The sequence below is a fragment of the Camelina sativa genome, chromosome 5 (assembly GCF_030686135.1).
Source record: "Camelina sativa cultivar CO46 ecotype springtype chromosome 5, ASM3068613v1".
In the NCBI taxonomy this organism is placed as follows: Eukaryota; Viridiplantae; Streptophyta; class Magnoliopsida; order Brassicales; family Brassicaceae; genus Camelina; species Camelina sativa.
The window spans coordinates 26,910,304-26,921,468 of NC_141884.1; the positions used below are offsets into that span (position 1 = coordinate 26,910,304).

At 32.6% G+C, this 11,165-nt stretch overlaps 1 pseudogene across 1 annotated transcript; it reads right to left on the bottom strand.

The window, feature by feature from the left end:
* Nucleotides 1-5,781: 5,781 nt before the first annotated feature.
* On the bottom strand, nt 5,782-6,630 carry LOC147944435 (transcription factor TT2-like; annotated as a pseudogene). Its single transcript, XR_015557544.1, has 2 exons — nt 6,200-6,630; nt 5,782-6,120 (listed from the first exon to the last, which is right to left on the bottom strand). The product of XR_015557544.1 is annotated as a transcription factor TT2-like (transcript).
* Nucleotides 6,631-11,165: the final 4,535 nt, after the last annotated feature.

Below are 11,165 nucleotides of genomic sequence, written 5' to 3' on the forward strand. Positions count from 1 at the left end.
CAACTAAGTATGGAAAATACCTTAAAATACTAGTAAACTAAGTTGTTTTTCAAAAATACCATCGCCTAGGTTTTTTTTTCCATAAATACCACTACAAATTTTTAGGATTTAGGATTTAGTTTATTGTGGAGGTCCATCTGCTAGTTTATAATTATGATATGACTTCCTCTTAGTTGGACATGTCGTAGAAGACTAGAAGTGTACATAATTAGTTATGCTTTATTGTTCGATCTCAGTTGCTATATTATTAAGCATCGTATTTGTTCATTGTTTTAAATTAAAAACATACTTTGATTGACTGCATATTATTGAACATAATGTTGCATATGCTACGCGTTAACTGCTACACTGTTTTTAGTGCTTTGATTTGGTAAATCGTTGGTTTGAGGTTGTTTAGCGATCGTTAGTTTGAGTTATGATGCCTAGTGCTTCATTGTCACATGATTTTTATATATTGATTTATGATCGAGGTTTATAAACCGTATGATTTATATATATGATTATGAATAACTTCTTTAGATCTATAAGTGCTTTCGTAATAGCCATAGCAATCAAATACATTATTCGTTCTTTTGTTATACTTGGCTAAAAGTTTCTTATTGTTTTGAAACGAAGGATTTTATTATATAAAGTTGGGTTTTGAAAATTAGTCAATAACAAGATTTTGACATGTGTCAATTTATCAATCTCAGATTTTTGACATGTGTAAAAGTTAATATTTAATAAGAGAACTATGATTACAACAAAAATAAATTATTTTGTTTTAAAAATATTAATAATGTAAAAAGATAATTATCAGAAATTACAGATTTTATAAAAAAAATACAAAGGTTTTTTAAACAATAATAAGAAGATTATATATATATATATATATATCATAAAATTCGAAATTATAATATTATTTACTTATTTTAATTTTAAATTATTAATTTTACAAAAAAGGATTAAGGATATTATACAGTTAATTATTAATTCTAAAATTTTGTAAATACTCACTTTTATATAAAGATATATCGTCTCATAATTAAATAATTTATTTAAAAACACTGCTTTCAATTTTATTTAATTATAATTTTTTTTAATGGGAAGTTAATTTTTTTTATTCTTTTAAACCAAAATTTTCTCCTACTTTCTCTTTTTTCAGATGGGAAATGGTAAGATTAATATGTTAACCCAAGAAAAATATTAATAAATGCATCTTCTTTTCCTAATACTGTATTTTAAAATTTATTATAGTATTTTTAGATTATTTTATTTAATTTATATTTTCATCTTTGAATTATTTAAGATTCATATATTACCGTGTTTATAATATTATATTGTTTCTTTAATTATGTCAAATTATTTGTTTTAATTTCTCAACCTTGATTGGTTGGTCATAAAGCCTTTCTTATTTTGCAAACATAATTGTTACTATTATTCATTCAATCCCAAAAGGAGATAATGAGTAGAAGCTCATCAACCTAATGGATGGATAAAATAGGCTAATCAAACACAAGCTTACAACAAATATAGATAGATAGATTGTTGTTGATAGATCCATATGAGCTCAAAGACTGTGACATCCTGATTTGCGGAAAAGGTATAAAAGAATTGATTTAGCCACATATGTCACCAAAATGCACTTATTTTTTTGGTCAAGGATCCTGAGAGAATTTTATGATTGGTGACCTTCCTGGAAGTGATTGTCGGAACTATGCGAGTGAGGACAAAACACAAGAAAAGATCATTTGTAGATTTGTAGGGTCGGTAAACAAGTTTTTAAAGTCTCTCCCACATAACAAACCGGCCATCAAATATGGGTGGGTCCATGGGCCGGGAAAGATATAGGGCCCACTTAGGAAGGCGGGCCTATGGACTGAGAGTGGACATGGGCTCACTAAGCAAGATGGTGGTTGAGGCGTTACAGAGACAAAGCTACATCATGGTGTGTCAAAGACACTTCCACGAATACATTGGGAAATTTAACATTAGTTACTATCAAAAGATTTTGTGACGTCAAAATTTTTTTTTTTTACTTTCATTAGTTGTTGGAGCAAGCCATTTTGAGATAGCAAAAAAATGTGAACATATTCTCTCTACACAGGAGGAGGGCAGAGCCAAGGTTCTTTCTATAGTGGAGAAGGTTGCACACAAGGTTATCTTCCCTAGGGAGGAAGGTGGAGGAGGTTGGACTTAATGTTATCTCTCCAAGGGAGGAAGGCAGAGCCAACGTTTTCTCTATGGTGGAGGAAGTAAGACGCAAGGTTCTCTCTATAAGGGATGAGGGCGGAGCCGAGGTTTTCTCCATGGTGGTCATACATTATTGTGATGGTACATAATTGATTAGTATATTATGTAATATATTTTTTTATTCAAAATATGTTTTGAGCCAACAATTTTTGTAATTAAAAAACTATGAAGAAGTGAAACTAAAATAGTTGACTTAATGTGTTCATATAGACATTTTCTAGGTGGTGATAAAGAATAAATTTGTAACATAGAATATAGTTAGGTTTCAAAAAGTAAACTTTTAATAGTACACATACATAAAATATTTGTAAATGGATATAAATACGTGTATTATAACAAAAATAAAATTTATAAATAACGTACAACACATTTTAATATATTTTTTGTTAAATTTAATTTAATTTATAAAACTTTAAACCCGCACATCGGGCGGGTCCTCATCTAGTTCAATATAAAGGATCAAGCAAACTATCATTAGTCGAAGATGTTTCCGTTACAGAATTTCGATGACGTCTCTCCATAGAGATAAGTATTCTTTTATATATTTACTAGGTAGTAACCCGTGCTATAGCACGGGCAAAATATTTTATTATTTTAAATATCTAATTTAAGTTTGGTTTTAATTTGGATTATTACACATATATACTATATAACTTAGAGGAACGGGAAACACGTCCCTGTCCCGTTTTATCATGTCCCGTTCCATCTCCTATCTTCCCATATCTATCATAATTTTTTGTCTTATTGTAACGCTCCGATCATCACCTTAGTGGGCCCACTCATGTCCATTCCCGATCCATAGGCCCACCTTGCTTAGTGGGCCCACATCCATTCCTGGCAAGTGGGCCCATCCATATCCGACAGTGGATTTGTTACGTCCAGGAGGTTTTAAAGATTTATTTACCATCCCTACAAATCGCCACATGATCTTTCAATGTGTTTTGTCTCCATTCGCACAGTTCCGACAATCACTTTCCGGATGGTCACTCATCCTGAAACTACTCCAGCTCAAACATGCTTAACTCTAGAGTTTTTTCAGGACCTTTGACCGAAAAGAAAACTGCACTTTGGTGACATAGGTGACCAAATAAATTTTTTTAAACCTCTCCGCAAACCGGGATGTCACAATTATGATCGTTCTCTTTTACATAATTACTTGGTAGACAATATTTTTAATAGAGATTGGGTAAGAAATTTAGATGGAGAACCCATATTCTTCTTGAATATATATATATTTTTTATAGAATTAGTTTTTACTATCCAAAAAAATACAATTTTAACAAACTATCTAACAGTTTTAAAAAATACTAAAATATTGAAGTTACCCGTTCCAAAGTGGAGAATTACTTCACGAAATATATAAAGTCTCCATTTGAATATTTTCAACCAAAATTTCAAAATATCCATCTCATATTAGTTCTTTATATGTCATATAGTGAATTTTTTTAAGAAAATTGTTTAAGTGCAATCTTTTCTATTATACGAATTACCCATTTCCATTGCATATCCATTATTTCTCATTGTAATACCTTAAATTCCCCAGACTTAATCATAATTTCATTTACATAATACATCAAATTTTTTAGTTTTATATGTTTTTTGTTTAATGGCACACAAAAAAAAAGGTTTTTCTTATTTTTTTGCTCTTTAGTCGTGGAGTTTAAAAAAAAAAGGTTTTTCTTTATTAGGTGATTACAATAATGATTTCTCATGAAATGTAATTTATTGCATATTGTCTTTCAACAAAGACAGTGATGATGAATCAAAAAGTTTTTAATCATGGACTGATGATTGTGGAAAAATAAGAGACTTATTTGTCATTTTTTTTTGGTCATCAGATATAACCAAAAATAGTTTGAGAATCGAAAGTAACCCAGAACAATAATAAAGACCAACAACATTATTCATCAACATGCACTTGATCATGAAGCCAAGATGGCCCACCAAGTGCTAAATCGTAATAAAATCTACCATTTCTCGTGACACTATTTGCGATAACAATCGTCACTTTATTCGCCGGTAAGAAATTGGGATAGCAGAGTTCTCCATTGAATATTTTTTTATTTAGTTAGTTGAAATTATCCAAATTTATAATTTTCAAAAAGATAATTGTTTTCAAAATTAGCAAAATTTTCAAAGTGCCTATTCCAAAGTGGTTAATTACCTGTCACATAGTCAATCCTTTCCTAAATTAGTGAAAACTTGACAATTGAATTTATTTATCTATATTTTCTGATTTGTACTTTTATCTAAAATTTATGTCTCTCTTTTTCTAAAAAAATTGATCAAAATATTGTTTTTCATTATTCGTATTACCCGTTTCAGTTTACTTATACTATTTCAGTATTTGTGCTTAATTAGTAAATTAAATTACTTAAAAACACTGATAATACATATATTTAGTCAAATAATTAACATTTTTAGGTTGTAAAACTTTAATTGTCTAATATTAATATTTTCCATAAAAATTAGGTTGCCATTCTTTTTAGGTGTTTTGTTAATATTTTGGTGTATATGTAGAATTCTCCAACCCGTACCGAAAATAAATATGATCATCATCTTCACCAGCTGGAAAATATACATTTTTTGCAATCCATCCATAATAATCAAGCACAAACCGTGTTTGTTAAAAATGTTAAAGTAATTTTGTTACGTGGTGTTAAATCTTGTCCCGTCACATCGCTTTCCTTCCCGTCCTGATCCATCCTGTTAGATATTTTATGTCCCATAATCATTTCTTTTTAAATAATTACTCATATAATAAATTATGACTAAAAAATTAGACAAAATACACGTATTCTCCATTTGAATGTTTAATATATATAGTTACAATTCCATTTGGGCTGAAATTTTTGTTTTTAAATATGTTTTAGAAGAATTTTATTTTAAATTGTGAAAATTTTCTACACCAGTATCCCTACTTAATTACATTTCCATAATTTTCGTTTTGTTTTAGTTACAAAAATATTTAATATATGGCAAAATGTAATCCATACATTTAAGCATAATAAATCACGTTATATGAGAAATAATTGTATCAATTAATACTTGCATAATCATTAATGTACTTTCCAGTTTCCATGATATTAATAGCATATTTTCTAATCCAACTTTTGATTCAATTTTAGTTAAAATTGTATATTATTTTTTTAATATCATTAGATACAGTTTCTTGTAAAATACAGTTTCTTGGTGAGAAATTCTGCTTGGCTCTCATCTTCCATCTCATTAGATACAGTTTCTTGTAAAATAAAATCAGCACAATAAACTTTCATAATACTGTACTTAACTTTTTTGTGTTTACTATCCCCACATGTCTTCGTTATCAATATCACCATCTCTTTCTTATAACTTTTTTGTGTGTCAACAACATCAAACTCATGCAATAACTCCTTCTCATCCTCATTTACACCAGGATCAAGTTCTAGTTCTACAACACCATATTCCCTGTCAGGCTTAGCTTTGGCCTCTCCGTGAACATCAATCTCACCTTCTTCTACTTCAGACTCCACCCCACCATCGTCATCAGCCTTTCAACCACATTTACACTGGTGTAGAAAATTTATTTTATACAAAAACCTAGAAACAATAAATCATGTAACAGCTTCCAGCTTTCATATTCTATTTGAAACTAAGAAAACCAAGCTGAATTAGGTTTGATAACATATGCTGGTACTACTCCGCTTTTGAAGAGAAGAAGAGCCTTTGAGCACATAATCACCTTTGTACGTATAACACAAACATTATTCTCATTATTGGTCGAATGTTGTATACGTTTCGGTTGGTTGGTTTGAGTTTTGGGAAGTCTATTGAGGAGGTTGGAGTTCCATTGGTTCTTTATTCTGTTGTCTGTTCAGCCTGGAAGCCTCCCCAGCTATCAATGACCATCTGCATTAATTAATTATCATGTCAGGTAACAAATAATTTTACTACAAAAAGAAAACTTCTATGTGGTTTGGTGAAATACTGTTTCGAAATAGATTATGGAGACGGATTATGAGTTCTTTCTCAGATGAGGTGCTGCCGCGCTTTATCCCTGTCTCAAATAGTTCTTCCACCGAAGTCTACAACTTTTGTTAAACTCTTGAGCCCTGTTATGTTTGCAGAAGACTATTACTGTACGTCGAAGATGTACCATGTACACATAAAGATGGATAAATAGAGAGATTCGTACCAGCTTGGTTTGGGAGAGTGCTCCACTTGCCTTCACCATGAGTGGTTATGTATTCTCTTAGGATCTTGTCTTCATGATCAGTCCAAGCTCCTCTGTTTAACTCCGCTCTCTTCAGAGTATTAGTTGCTCTCTTTCTCATTCTCTCATGGTTGTGATGGCTACAAATTGTCTTTAGTTTAGTGTTGTGAACAGAAACTGTTTTTGTGTTTAGCTGAGTAATTTTTATAGGGGAGTTGTTGCAATGTCCGTACGGCAATCGCTTTACAACTAATCTCTGCAAATTTATTCGCAATCCATCAGTGTAACAAACCAAACCAAACCTACAAAATTAATTAATCAAAACTTGCAACTTAGATTAGCCAAAACGTAAGAATCATCTTTTCTTGCTTTATATATCTCTGTTTTTCAAATCCAAAATTACTTAAGGATGCATAAATCTTTCTATCAGTTTTATGACTGTAGGTATCATAATGTAAAAATGTTGACCAAACGTTTTCTCATCAAATCCGATACTAATGAATGAAACATTTTAACTGATTACCAAACCTATCGACATGTATAAGAAATCAGTTTGCTGCAAATTGAGAGGAGAAAGACAAAATCTAAATAGCATGTGTCAATTAACTTAGCACAAACTTACGATCAAAGATAAACTAAGCGATTTGCAGAAAAAAAAAATTGAGATAGAATCAAGATCAAAGAACTAATTTTGCCCTAAACAATGAGTGGAAGTCAAAAGAGATCTTATATCTCTATCATTGAACGAAATAAAAAGAAGCAATTAGGGAGAGAGAGAGAGAGATAAGGGACGATACCAGAACGGCTGCGTTCGCCATGTTTATGTCTCTCCTCTATGGCTCTATCGGTTCGCCTGCGTTCTCCATGTTCTCTTCTCTTTCGAAAAGAAAAAAAAAAAAAAACAAACACAATAAAGAGAAAAGAAGATCCGCGTGTTTTAACCGGGTAGGTTTACTAATACAACCTTTTAAAAAAAAATATGGATAGAGTGATGAACGGTTATGATTAAAAGAATCTCAAAATCTATGGCCAAAAGTTTTAAATTGTTAATTAATGAAAAAGATCCGACCCGGGAGATGGATCCGCGCGTTTATCCGGATGAAGAGATGAGTAAAAAGATAATTTTACCCTTTTTCCAAATGAATAAAATAGTCTTGAAACCAATGGCATTGTATTGTAAATTCTTACAAAACTAAGGTTTTTTTCAGGCAACGTTTTTCTTTTAATAGTAGGGATATATTTTATAGATTAGCAAATAAATAAGCATGATATGCTTTATTAGCTAATGTTTTATAAAAGATCTATATTCATTGATAAATGATTAAAACATATATATATATATATATCATGCTTATATATAGATAAATGATTTTATAAACGTTTTAAACAGAAAATATATATATATATATAGATATATTCATTTAACGTTTTAAAAAAGAAATTAAGTATAAAGAAATGATGCTTAATATTTATATAAGTTTATAATGTTGTGAATTACTTTATTCGTTTAATCACAAATTTAAATCTAATCAAAATTAGATATATATAATCATGATTAAATATTTTAAATCATGTCATCCAATCTTGTTTGGTGAATAAATTGAAAATTTAGTAACAAATTACTAAATAATGTTTATTAATTATATTTTCTTGGCATCATTTCTATTAGAAGGTTTAAGTCCAAGTATATTAATTATATTTTCTTGGCATCACTTCTATGAGAAGATTTAAGTCCAAGTATATGATCATAAAAAATTCTCATATTTTTAGAATAATCTAAAGAAAGTAAATGATTAAAATTCTATAAAAGAATACAAATCAACTTAATTCCAGTTATTATTAAGATTATATATTACAAAATAATATCATTAATAAAAAGATGTTAGAAAATATATAATCTATTTTTTTCACAAAATATTGTTGTCATGTAAGACACAAAATACTGAAAAATATATTTTTTTTAAAAAATATTAGTATTTGTGTTTGTGTAAAAATTATGAGATGTTGATGTGAATCACACCCTATTGACTTGTTTTACTCTTTAAAGTGAATATAACTTTATGTTATAAAATAAAAAAGCCACACCATTGATGAGAAAGTTGTTATAAAAGTGGTTATGAATGTGGATGTGATATCTATAAAAAGTCCGTCAACGTCGACTAGTTTCTCCACTAGAAGTGAATAATAAGTACTAGAGGTACTTATCTCATATATGTATATATGATGATGAAAGAAGCAAGTGTGAGATAATTTCCACTATTCTGCTACAATATTAAGAAGTGAAAAAGTATTGAAAGCTCTTGAAGAGTATATATACTATTGTATATGGGAACACAATTTGATATTAATGTGTTATAGTCTCCCAAGTCTCAAAGTTAAAAAGGTCAAAGATATAATAGACGACCCAATTTGAGAATATTATTGATTACAGAGTGGGATTCGAATTGAGATTGATAGACATGAAGTGTCATCATCTCGAGGGGGAGAATCAAGGAATCCCACATACAGAGGTGATGAAACAGATATAAGATTATGTTCACACTAAAATGAGTTTAATCACTTATATGAAAGAGCAAATTTTGAGGATTTGAAAAGTATTAATGTTGAGACAATAAGGAAGGAAAAATACTTTGAAATCATAAGTATTTTACCCAAGACGATAAAAGTATTTTAGAGATTACATGCATTATCTAGAAGATAAAATGTTTTGTGAAAATCTCACTGTTTGGCATGAGCGGTTAAGCCATTCTGGTTAAGTAGTGATGCGAAAGAATAATCAGAAATTTCTGAAAAGATTCATTAGAGAACCTAAAGAGTTTTTCTAGTGATTTCTTATGTGTGCTGCTTTACAAAGCAAGCCGATTATATATGGCTTTCACCGACCCCAAGAATTTGGATAGTGTCAATTTTCTGGTATGTATACAAAGAGATATTGTGGACTGATCATCCACCATATATTCGAGTTTGCAAGAGTATTTGGTTAATTGACAATGGTGGTGAAACCAGGCTATGTGATTGACAAAAATGACTCTATATGTCAATAAGTTCGCATCTGGCCAATGAATTATTGTAACATCCGTGAACCAAAATCCCGGTTTGGGAGTTGCATCGGTCGATGCAGATGTTGCATCGGTCGATGCAAAGTCAAGTTCCTGCGTTTTTGACTTAAGGCTAAACGCTGCGTTCTGGGTGAAGGAAAACCCTTAACACGATTTTTGTCTCATTCGTGGTGTTGTGGCCGTTTTTGAGATAGAACGAAAAGAGAGAAAAAAGTTCTTGAGAAGTTTTGGAGATTTTGGGTGATTGGTGGCATTTCTTGGTGAGATCTGAAGCTTAGAACGTTGTAGGAGCTTCCTAGGAGCGTTTTCTTCTTGTGTTTTGGTTCAGATTCATCTTGGCAAAGGTAAGTGCAGGACCATGGCTTATCTAAGCTAGAGAACTCTCTAATTTGCTTGTTGTGTGTTTTAGACTTGTTAGATTGTTGTTCTGGACGTTAGGAAGCTTTCTTGTGGCTTGGGATCGAGTTTCATAGCAACGAATCCAACCCTCCTAGAAAGCCTCTAGATCCTTCCTAGCTCCAAATCTCACAAGAACAGCTAAGAAAACTCACAAATCTCTCTCAAAACCGAATTCTCCTTCTTCTCTTTATTTCTTTGTCAAAAACGGCCAAAAGGGAAGGGAAAGGTCGAGTTCTCCTTTTAAAACTCGAGTTTAGGGTTTCCCTAAACCAACCACACAAACCGGACGATTAAAATCGAACCAATCGAACCGTCTACAACCAGTGTCGATCGACACCTCCTGTGGTGTCGATCGACACCCTCACCAAACTACCAAAAAAATGGTTTGCGGGTGTTACAATTCTCCCCCACCAATCTAGATTCGTCCTCGAATCCCGAACGACCATCAGCCAAGGACTCCCGTGCAACCGTCTCCACGGCCCGCCTTTCTCCGACCGATTTACAAAAGGTCACCTCTAGGCGATAGACTCACGCTCCAGGCGTCATTTGCTCTCGACTTTTTGGACTTTCCTTTACTCATAGGGCTAAACCTTGAGTTTTTATTGGCTCCTCATCAGGCCGAAGCCTGCATGCCATAATATTGGCTCCTCATCGGGCCTAAGCTCGCATGCCGTAATATATATAAGGAAAATCCAAAACACGTCTCTCGGGTTGCCACCCTACAGCGCGCCCCCGGATCGTCATCCGAAGTCGATATACCAACCATACTACCAAGCCACAAAGTCTCTGAATATGGCAGTACTAGGAGAACCTAAGTCCTCCAAGTGCCGCGAGCAAACAATTCTGAACACGTCTGAGTCCTATCCCTATCCAGCTTTCCTTCCCGTGGCTCGCGTAAAACATCTCAATGTCCTACCAACCACATATCCCCTCACTGGAATACCTCATGACCACACAAGGATCATATACATGCCACAAGGGCCGCCACAAAGGCCAAACAAATATCCTAAACAGGACCGCCACCAAGGCCAAACAAATGTCCTAAACAGGACCGCCACCAAGGCCACTCGTCCCGAAGGACCGTCACAAAGACCATCTGTCCCAAAGGACCGCCTAAACAGGCACTCTGGCTAAACAGCCCGCCACAAAGGCCACACAATTGGCTAAACAGCCCGCCACAAAGGCCACACAATGGCTAAACAGCCTGCCACAAAGGCCACACAATGGCTAAACAGCCCGCCACAAAGGCCACACACGGCTAAACAGCCCGCCAAAAAGGCCAC